This window comes from Pseudorca crassidens, chromosome 17, assembly GCF_039906515.1.
Source record: "Pseudorca crassidens isolate mPseCra1 chromosome 17, mPseCra1.hap1, whole genome shotgun sequence".
Classification (NCBI taxonomy): Eukaryota; Metazoa; Chordata; class Mammalia; order Artiodactyla; family Delphinidae; genus Pseudorca; species Pseudorca crassidens.
In genome coordinates, this window is record NC_090312.1 from 56767267 (window position 1) to 56777435 (window position 10169).

The following is a 10169-nucleotide window of genomic DNA, read 5'->3' on the forward strand; positions in this document are numbered from 1 at the left end:
CAGTTAAGACCAGTATATGGTGTTAATAACCACTGGATAACACTCAGGATAGTTACAGGTGTCTGTTAATTTCATATTTAGTCTGCAAGTATTCATAGAAATTGTTAATTATGGGGCATATAAAAAAGCTTAGCAGGTAACAAGATAAAAATAAACCAGTGGTACTACCTCAGACTAAAAAGTTTCTGTATAGCAAAGGAAACAACAAAACCGAAAGGCAACCTACAGAATGGGAAAGAATATTTGCAAACCATATATCTGATAAGAGGTTAATCTCCAATATATAAGGAACTTGTATAGCTCAATAGTAAAAAACAAACAAACAAACAAAAAAGCAAACTAATAAACCCAATTTTTAAAATGGGCTAAGGGCTTGAATAGACATTTCTCTGAAGAAGACATATAGATAGCCATCAGGTACCTCATCAGGGAAATGCAAATCAAAACCACAGTGAGATATCACGTCACACCTGTCATTAACAAAACAAAAGACAACAAGTGTTGGCAAGGATGTGGAGAAAAGGGAATCCTTGTACACTGTTGATGAGAATGTAAATTGGTACAACCACTATGGAAAACAGTATGGCGGCTTCTCAAAAAATTAAAAATAGAACTACTGTATGATCCAGCAATCTAACTTCTAGGTATTTATCCAAAAGAACTGAAATCAGGATCTGAAAGAGAGATAAACACTCCTATGTTCATTGTGCATTGTTTACAAAAGCCAAGATGTGGAAACGTAAATGCCCATCTGCAGATAAATGCATAAGAAAATGTGGTGTATACATACAATGGAATACTATTCAGCCTTAGAAAAGAAGGAAATTCTGCAGTATGTGACAACATGGATGAACCTTGAGGGCATTATGCTTAACTGAATAATCCTGTCACAGAAAAATAGATACCGCATGATTCCACTTATATGAGGTATCTAAAATATTCTAATTCATAGAATCAAAGAGTGGAATGGTTAGTTGTCAGCGCCTGAGGGGAGGAGGAAATGGGGAGTCAATAATTAACCAGTGTAAAGTTTTAGTCAAGCAAGTTTCTAGAGATCAGCTGTACAACCTTTTATCTATAGTCAACAATACATAATATACTGTACACTTAACATTTGTTAAGAGGATAGATCTCATCTTACCATAATAAAATTAAAAACCAAAAATGAATTTTAAGATTCTGTAGCTATCCATCAGAAGCTTACAATCTAATTGGACCATTATTCACTGGAAAATGGGATTTTACAGAATCAGACAATAGTGATATTTTTCTACTGTTAGCATCCATCACCCACCAGAGTTTACAAAGGAATATGTATGTGATCATCTTGCTTCATTCCTCTACTGTCAACTCTTTTTTGGTTAGCCCGGGTTTCTTCCAGAATCATTTAATCAAATACCTTGATGGCTCTAAATACCCAGCATGGAATAATTTTAAGTGGTGTATTAAAAGAAGTAAACTCTAAAACTCAGTTCTCCAGGCAAGTCACATATGGTTTGATCCCTTGTACAGTAAATTTTTGCAAAGTGATACAAAGACTGAAATATTATTAAGTATATCACTTAATATCACTCTTTGAATGGATAAATATAGTAAATAGTGATTCATCAGCTGACATCACTTTATTTTGTTAAGTACAATAATAAAATACTAGAGTGACATTTAGTATAACCATAAAATCAGTTTTAATTTTCTGTTTTATTTTTCTCTTTTAGGTTATATATATGGAACAATTGTATGTCATATATAAATATGAATGTTAATTAGTGACAGAAATATTTCCAGTATAAATTGTAATGCTGTATCATATACGGAAAACAGTGGTTAATTCCTTTACTATAGAAAAAATACAAATTCATTAAAAAATAGAAAAAAATGGGCAAATATCTTGACAGGTAGTTCATGAAAATACAAATGGCTAATAAGCATGTGAAAATGCTCAATTCCACTCATAATTTAAAAATGAAAATTAAAACAACAAAGAGATAGGAATTTTTCACCTATCAGATGAATGCAGTTTGACACTTGAATAAAATGTCTAGTGGAGGTTGCAGGAAAGCAGACATTGTCATGCACCCTTGAGACAGAGGAGTGCAAGCTGTTTCCACTTCACTGGGGAAAAGTTTGGCAGCAATATCTATTCAAATTAAAAACGCAATGGCCCATTGACCTAATAGTAGCATTTCTAGAAATTTGCCCTATCCATATTCTTGCCAAAGTGTGAAAAGATAATATGTGCAAAAGTGTATAAAGCATTGTTATTTATATAAACAAGAATCCCAAGAGAATGCCCATCAGTACAGGAACTCTTTAAATAAAGCATGGTACATCTAAGCATAGGGCAACCCCACATTAAAAATGACGTGGTAGATCTGTATGTTATGTTTTGTGATATGTTATTGTGTAAAATGAAAAGACAAGGTGCAGACAACTATTACAGTATGGTCTCATTTGTGTGAAAAATACATTTAGAAGCTTGAAAGTTGTAAGAATTTGATGAAGATAGTGATTATATCTGGGGGGAAAAAAAGTAGGAGGTCTGGGGTGGAAGGGAAAGGTTTATTTTCATTTTATACCTATTTCTACCTTAAATTTAAACTGATGTATTTACTTTGTCTATAGTGAAAGAAAATCCAGTTGAAAATGCAAGTGGCAGAAGTGAAAAAAATCAAAAAGAGAGAAGCTTGAATAAGCAGTCCTAAAAAAATTGGGGACTGACTGACTAAGCTGTGAAAACTAGTTCTTTATAAAATTGGAAGTTTTATATCTTTTCCAATTGAAAATTTTCAGTTGAAAAAGTACAAGCAATAAAAGTACAAGCAATAAAAACTCTAATGCTAGATGTAGAAAACAAACTTATGGTTACCAAAGGGGAAAGTGGGGGAGGGAAAAATTAAGAGTTTGGGATTAACATACACACACACACACACACACACACACACACACACAAATATATATATATATATATATATATATATATATATACATATATAGCACAGGGAACTATATTCAATGTCTTGTAATAACCTATGATGGAAAAGAATCTGAAAAAGATTATATATATATATATATATATCTGAATCACTTTGCTGTATACCTGAAACTAACACAACTTTGTGAATCAGCTATACTCCAATACAAAATTCTAATGCTAATACTTTCAGACTTCTTAAACGATTAGAAATAGCTTTAACATTCAGTCATGTTATTCTAACACTTATTGAACACAGTATTACTCTGTGCTAAGAACTATGCCCAACACCTTTAATATATATTATCTTGTTTACTCTTCACAACAAATTTACGATGCATGTATTATTCCTAATTTGATTTTACACATAGCTCAGAGATGTGCAGTAACTTATTCATGATCACACAGCAGGTAAATAGCTCTGGAATTAGAAACTCAGAACTCCGCCCACAATCTCTATGTTGGATTACTTTTAGGAGATTAGAATGCAAGAGGAAGGCTCTGAGGTCTTAGATTTTGTCCATATTGACACAAAGAAATAGTGGAGTACAGTATTACCTGAAGTTATGGCATAAATATTTGTAATATCCATGGATAATTTACTTTCATGTCCTTTGCTTATGCAGGTTACCCAGATTTAAAGAGCCCACCTGCAGGCATCCTCTAATCCAGGGGTCCCCAACCCCTGGCTGCGGACCGGTATCGGTCAGAGACCTGTTATGAACCGGGCCGCACAGCAGGAGGTGAGAGGTGGGCTAGCGAGCGAAGCTTCACCTGCCGCTTCCCATCGCTCGCATTACCGCCTGAACCATCTCCCCTGCCAAGTCTGTGGAAAAATTGTCTTCCACGAAACCGGTCCCTGGTGCCAAAAAGATTGGGGACCGCTGCTCTAGTCCAGAGTCAGCACTGGGTTATTGTGGGGCCAACAAAGGGTGTTGAATGCAGGGCACGGAGAAAGGTTTAGGAGAGGTAGGGCTGGCTAGGAAGATGGGTCGAGCCTCAGAGATGAACAACGGCAGGGAGCTTGGAATCCAGGGAGGCAGTCTGGGGCAGCAGGGACGAGACAAGAAGCATCAGGAACCCAGGCAGAGGGAGACAATAAGAACTCAGTGCCCCAGGAGAGGAGCCTGACACTGAGTCCGGTGTTCCTCAGGGTCAGAGCGCTTGTTTACATGGCAACTAGGTACCATTAGTGAGAAAACCCATAAGAGGGAAGGACCGAGAGGCAGACAGTTGCTCATGACGCCTACATTTTTAACTTCTCAAGGGCAGGGACCAGACCTTATTTATTTTTGAAACCCCAGAGCCTGGTAATGTGCACTTAGCAGGTACTCACTGTTTGAAACTGAAATGTGGACAGTTCTCCCCCTGCCCTTGCCCCAAGGGTTCCCTGCTTAGCAGCCAAAGTTCCCATTGATCTAAATCTCTTAATCATTTGTAGAAGTTGGGTGGATGAGATGGGAAAGGCTCAAGATGTCCAGCGGGATGTACACTATGAATTTTCATGAGCAGAAAAAACACCCTTCTTTTTCCTGCTAGCTATTTGTGGACCGTCACTAACAGTCCAGAACCCTTTAAAGGATTTTGAATGGAGGGCTGTGGGTTAGGTAACGTCCCCTGCGCTCCAACTTTTGAAAAGTTTTTACAAATCAACTCACTTTGTTTTTAGTTTTCTCTCTGAAAAATTCATAGTTCTTTCACAGGCTCACTTTCTTGTTATGTTGATTTGATGTGACAAGGAACTTGTAGGTCATATTTAACACCCCAGGATGGAGTTCGTCCCACCCTCTTCTCTCCACCACAAAGAAACAGTCTAAGGAGCAAATCAACCACATTACTGGCTGTATCATCTTCCGAAATTTTATTTTTGAATAAAATGATTTTGACAGTTCTACAAATCACAGAATTTTGTAGTCAACTCCTGAGAGAAAAATATAAATTCGCAATTTTTTCATATGTGTCGACCCTCTTCTACCATCCTCTGGTGAAATTAGGTATTGCAAACCAATTTTAAAATATTTGGATATTCTTCACTTGAACATTGCTAATATGAACTAAGTGAAAAGAAACAGATTATTTTATAAAAGATAATTAAATCTCACATTTCCTTTTACATTTCATTTTTTTTACTTTTATGAAATCACTTCTCTCTTTCTCTAATAGAGAAAACAAGTTTATCCTGAATAATAATACCAACTTCCTCTTTCATCACCGTCTAATATCCATTTAGATTTTGTCTTGAATTATTATTTGTTCTGAATTTTCTTATCTTAGTATATTCTGTCTTACCCTTTCTCCCTGTCTCCTGGTGGTTATGTGATTGTTTACTATTATCTTTGCTTGCATATTTTAAAAATGTTTCTCAAAAAGATCTACATTCTGTGATATAAGGTTGATAACTATATTTTGAGGAGTTCTATGTTTGATTGACAAAATCTGAATAACAGAAATTATGCGGGTTATGGTTCAAGATGGCAGAGTAGAAGGACGTGCTCTCACTCCCTCCTGTGAGAACACAGGAATCACAATTAAATGCTGAACAAACATTGACAGGAAGACACTGGAACTGACCAAAAAAGATACCCCATATCCAAAGACAAAGGAGAAGCCACAATGAGATGGTAGGAGGGACACAATCACAATAAAATCAAATCCCATAACTTCTGGGTGGGGGACTCACAAACTGGAGAACAGATATACCACAGAAGTCCACCCACTGGAGTGAAGGTTCTGAGCCCCATGTCAGGCTTCCCAACCTGGGGGTCTGGTAACGGGAGTTGGAATTCCTAGAGAATCAGACTTTGAAGGCTAGCGGGATTTGATTGCAGGACTTCAACAGGACTGAGGGAAACAGAGACTCCACTCTTGGAGGGCAGACACAAAGTAGTGTGCACATCAGGACCCAGGGGATGGAGCAGTGACACCATAGGAGACTGAACCAGACCTACCTGTTAGTGTTGGAGGGTCTCCCGCAGAGGCAGGGGGTGGCTCTGTCTCACCGTGAGGACAAGGACACTAGCAGCAGAAATTCTGGGAAGTACTCCTTAGGGTGACCCTCCCAGAGTCTGCCATTAGCCCCACCAAAGAGCCCAGGTAGGCTCCAGTGTCGGGTTTCCTCAGGGCAAACAATCAACAGGGAGGGAACCCAGCCCCACCCATCAGCAGTCAAGTAGATTAAAGTTTTACTGAGCTCTGCCCACTAGAGCAACAGCCAGCTCTACCCACCACCAGTCCCTCCAATCAGGAAACTTGCACAAGCCTCTTAGAGAGCCTCATCCACCAGGGGACAGACAGCAGAAGCAAGAAGAACTACCATCCTGCAGCCTGTGGAAAAAAAACCACATTCGCAGAAAGATAGACAAGATGAAGAGGCAGAGGGATATATACCAGATGAAGAAACAAGATAAAACCTCCCAAAAACAACTAAATGAAGTGGAGATAGGCAAATTTCCAGAAAAAGTATTCAGAATAATGATAGTGAAGATGATCCAGGACATCGGAAAAAGAATGGAGGCAAAGATCGAGAAGATGCAAGAAATGTTTAACAAAGACCTGGAAGAATTAAAGAACAAACAAACAGAGATGAACAATACAATAACTGAAATGAAAACTACACTAGAAGGAATCAATAGCAGAATAACTGAGGCAGAAGAACAGATAAGTGACCTGGAAGACAGAATGGTGGAATTCACTGATGCAGAACAGAATAAAGAAAAAAGAATGATAAGAATTGAAGACAGCCTAAGAGACCTCTGGGACAATATTAAACACAAAAACATTCGCATTATAGGGTCGCCAGAAGGAGAAGAGGGAGAGAAAGGACACAAGAAAGTATTTGAAGAGATTATAGTCGAAAACTTCCCTAACATGGGAAAGGAAAGAGCCACCCAAGTCCAGGAAGTGCAGAGAGTCCCATACAGGATAAACCCAAGGAGAAACACACAGAGATACATAATAATCAAATTGGCAAAAATTAAAGACAAAGAAAAATTATTGAAAGCAGCAAGGGAAAAATGACAACATACAAGGGAACTCCCATAAGATTAACAGCAGATTTCTCAACAGAAACTCTACAAGCCAGAAGGGAATGGCACAATATACTTAAAGTGATGAAAGGGAAGAAACTACAACCAAGATTACTCTACTCAGCAAGGATCTCATCAGATTAGATGGAGATATCAAAAAAATTACAGACAAACAAAAGCTAAGAGAATTCAGCACCACCAAACCAGCTCAACAACAAATGCTAAAGGAACTTCTCTAAGTGGGAAACACAAGAGAAGAAAAGGACCTACAAAAACAAACCCAAAACAATTAAGAAAATGGTCATAGGAACATACATATTGAAAATTACCTTAAATGTGAATGGATTAAATGCTCCAACCAAAAGACACAGGCTTGCTGAATGGATACAAAAACAAGACCCATCTATATGCTGTCTATAAGAGACCCACTTCAGACCTAGGGACACATACAGACTGAAAGTGAGGGGATGGAAAAATATATTCCATGCAAATGGACATCAAAAGAAAGCTGGAGTAGCAATACTTATATCAGATAAAATAGACTTTAAAATAAAGAATGTTACAAGAGACAAGGAAGGACATTACATAATGATTAAGTGATCAATCCAAGAAAAAGATATAACAAATATAAATATATATGCACCCAACATAGGAGCACCTCAATACATAAGGCAGCTGTTAACAGCCATAAAAGAGGAAATCGAAGTAACACAATAATAGTGGGGGACTTTAACACCTCACTTACACCAATGGACAGAGCATCCAAACAGAAAATTAATAAGGAAACACAAGCTTTAAATGACACAATAGATCAGATAGATTTTATTGATATTTATAGGACATTCCAACCAAAAACAGCAGATCACACTTTCTTCTCAAGTGTGCACAGAACATTCTCCAGGATAGATCACATCTTAGGTCACAAAACAAGCCTCAGTAAATTTAAGAAAACTGAAATCATATCAGGCATCTTTTCTGACCACAATGCTATGAGATTTGAAATGAATTACAGGGAAAAAAAATGTAAGAAACACAAACACATGGGGGCTAAACAATACGTTACTAAATAACCAAGAGATCACTGAAGAAATCAAAGAGGAAATCAAAAAATTCCTAGAGACAAATGACAATGAAAACACGATCATCCAAAACCTATGGGATGCAGCAAAAGCAGTTCTAAGAGGGAAGTTTACAGCTATACAAGCCTACCTCAAGAAACATGGAAAATCTCAAATAAACAATCTAACCTTACACCTGAAGGAACTAGAGAAAGAAGAACAAACAAAACCCGCAGTTAGCAGAAGGAAAGAAATCATAAAGATCAGAGCAGAAATAAATGAAATAGAAATGAATAAAACAATAGCAAAGATCAGTAAAACTAAAAGCTGGTTCTTTGAGAAGATAAACAAAATTGATAACCCATTAGCCATACTCATCAAGAAAAAGAGGGAGAGGACTCAAATCAATAAAATTAAAAATGAAAAAGGAGAAGTTACAACAGACACCGCAGAAATACAAAGCAACCCAAGAGACTACTACAAGCAACTCTATGCCAATAAAATGGACAACCTGGAAGAAATGGACAAATTCTTAGAAAGGTATAACCATCCAAGACTGAACCAGGATGAAATAGAAAATATGAACAGACCAATCACAAGTAATGAAATTGAAACTGTGATTAAAAATCTTCCAACAAACAAAAGTGCTGGACCAGATGGCTTCACAGGTGAATTCTATCAAACATTTAGAGAAGAGCTAACACCTATCCTTCTCAAGCTCCTCCAAAGAATTGCAGAGGAAGGAACACTCCCAAACTCATCCTATGAGGACACCATCACCCTGATACCAAAACCAGACAAAGATACTACAAAAAAAGAAAATTACAGGCCAATATCACTGAAGAATATAGATGCAAAATTCCTCAACAAAATACTAGCAAACAGAATCCAACAACATATTAAAAGGATCATACACCTTGATCAAGTGGGATTTATCCCAGGGATGCAAGGATTCTTCAATATATGCAAATTAATCAATGTGATACACCATATTAACAAACTGAAGAAAAAAAACCATATGATCATCTTGATGCAGAAAAAGCTTTTGACAAAATTCAACACCCATTTATGATAAAAACTCTCCAGAAAGTGGGCATAGAGGGAACTACATCAACATAATAAAGGCCATATATGACAAATCCACAGCAAACATCATTCTCAGTGGTAAAAAACTGAAGGCATTTCCTCTAAGATCAGGAACAAGACAAGGATGTCCACTCTCACCACTATTATTCAACATAGTTTTGGAAGTCCTAGCCATGGTAGTCAGAGAAGGAAAGGAAAGAAAACGAATACAAATTGGAAAAGAAGTAAAACTGTCACTGTTTGCAGATGACATGATACTATACATAGAGAATCCTAAAGATGCCACCAGAAATCTACTAGACCTAATCAATGAATTTGGTAAAGTTACAGGATGCAAAATTAATGCACAGAAATCTCTTGCATTCCTATATACTAATGATGAAAAGTCTGAAAGCAAAATTAAGGAAACACCCCCATTTACATTGCAACAAAAAGAATAAAATACCTAGGAATAAACCTACATAGGGAGACAAAGACCTGTATGCAGAAAACTATAATACACTGATGAAAGAAATTAAAGATGATACCAACATATGGAGAGATATACCATGTTCTTTGATTGGAAGAATCAATATTGTGAAAATGACTCTACTACCCAAAGCAATCTACAGATTCAATGCAATCCCTATCAAATTACCAATGGCATTTTTTTACAGAACTAGAACAAAAAATCTTAAAATTTGTATGGAGACACAAAAGTCCCCGAATAGCCAAAGCAGTCTTGAGGGGAAAAAAGCGGAGCTGGAGGAATCAGACTCCCTGACGTCAGGCTATACTGCAAAGCTACAGTCATCAAGACAGTATGGTACTTGCACAAAAACGGAAATATAGATCAATGGAACAAGATAGAAAGCCCAGAGATAAACCCACACACATATGGTCAACTAGTCTATGACAAAGGAGGCAAGGATATACAATGGAAAAAAGACAGTCTCTTCAATAGGTGTTGCTGGGAAAACTGGATAGCTACATGTAAAGGAATGAATTTAGAACTCTCCCTAACACCATACACAAAAATAAACTAAAAAT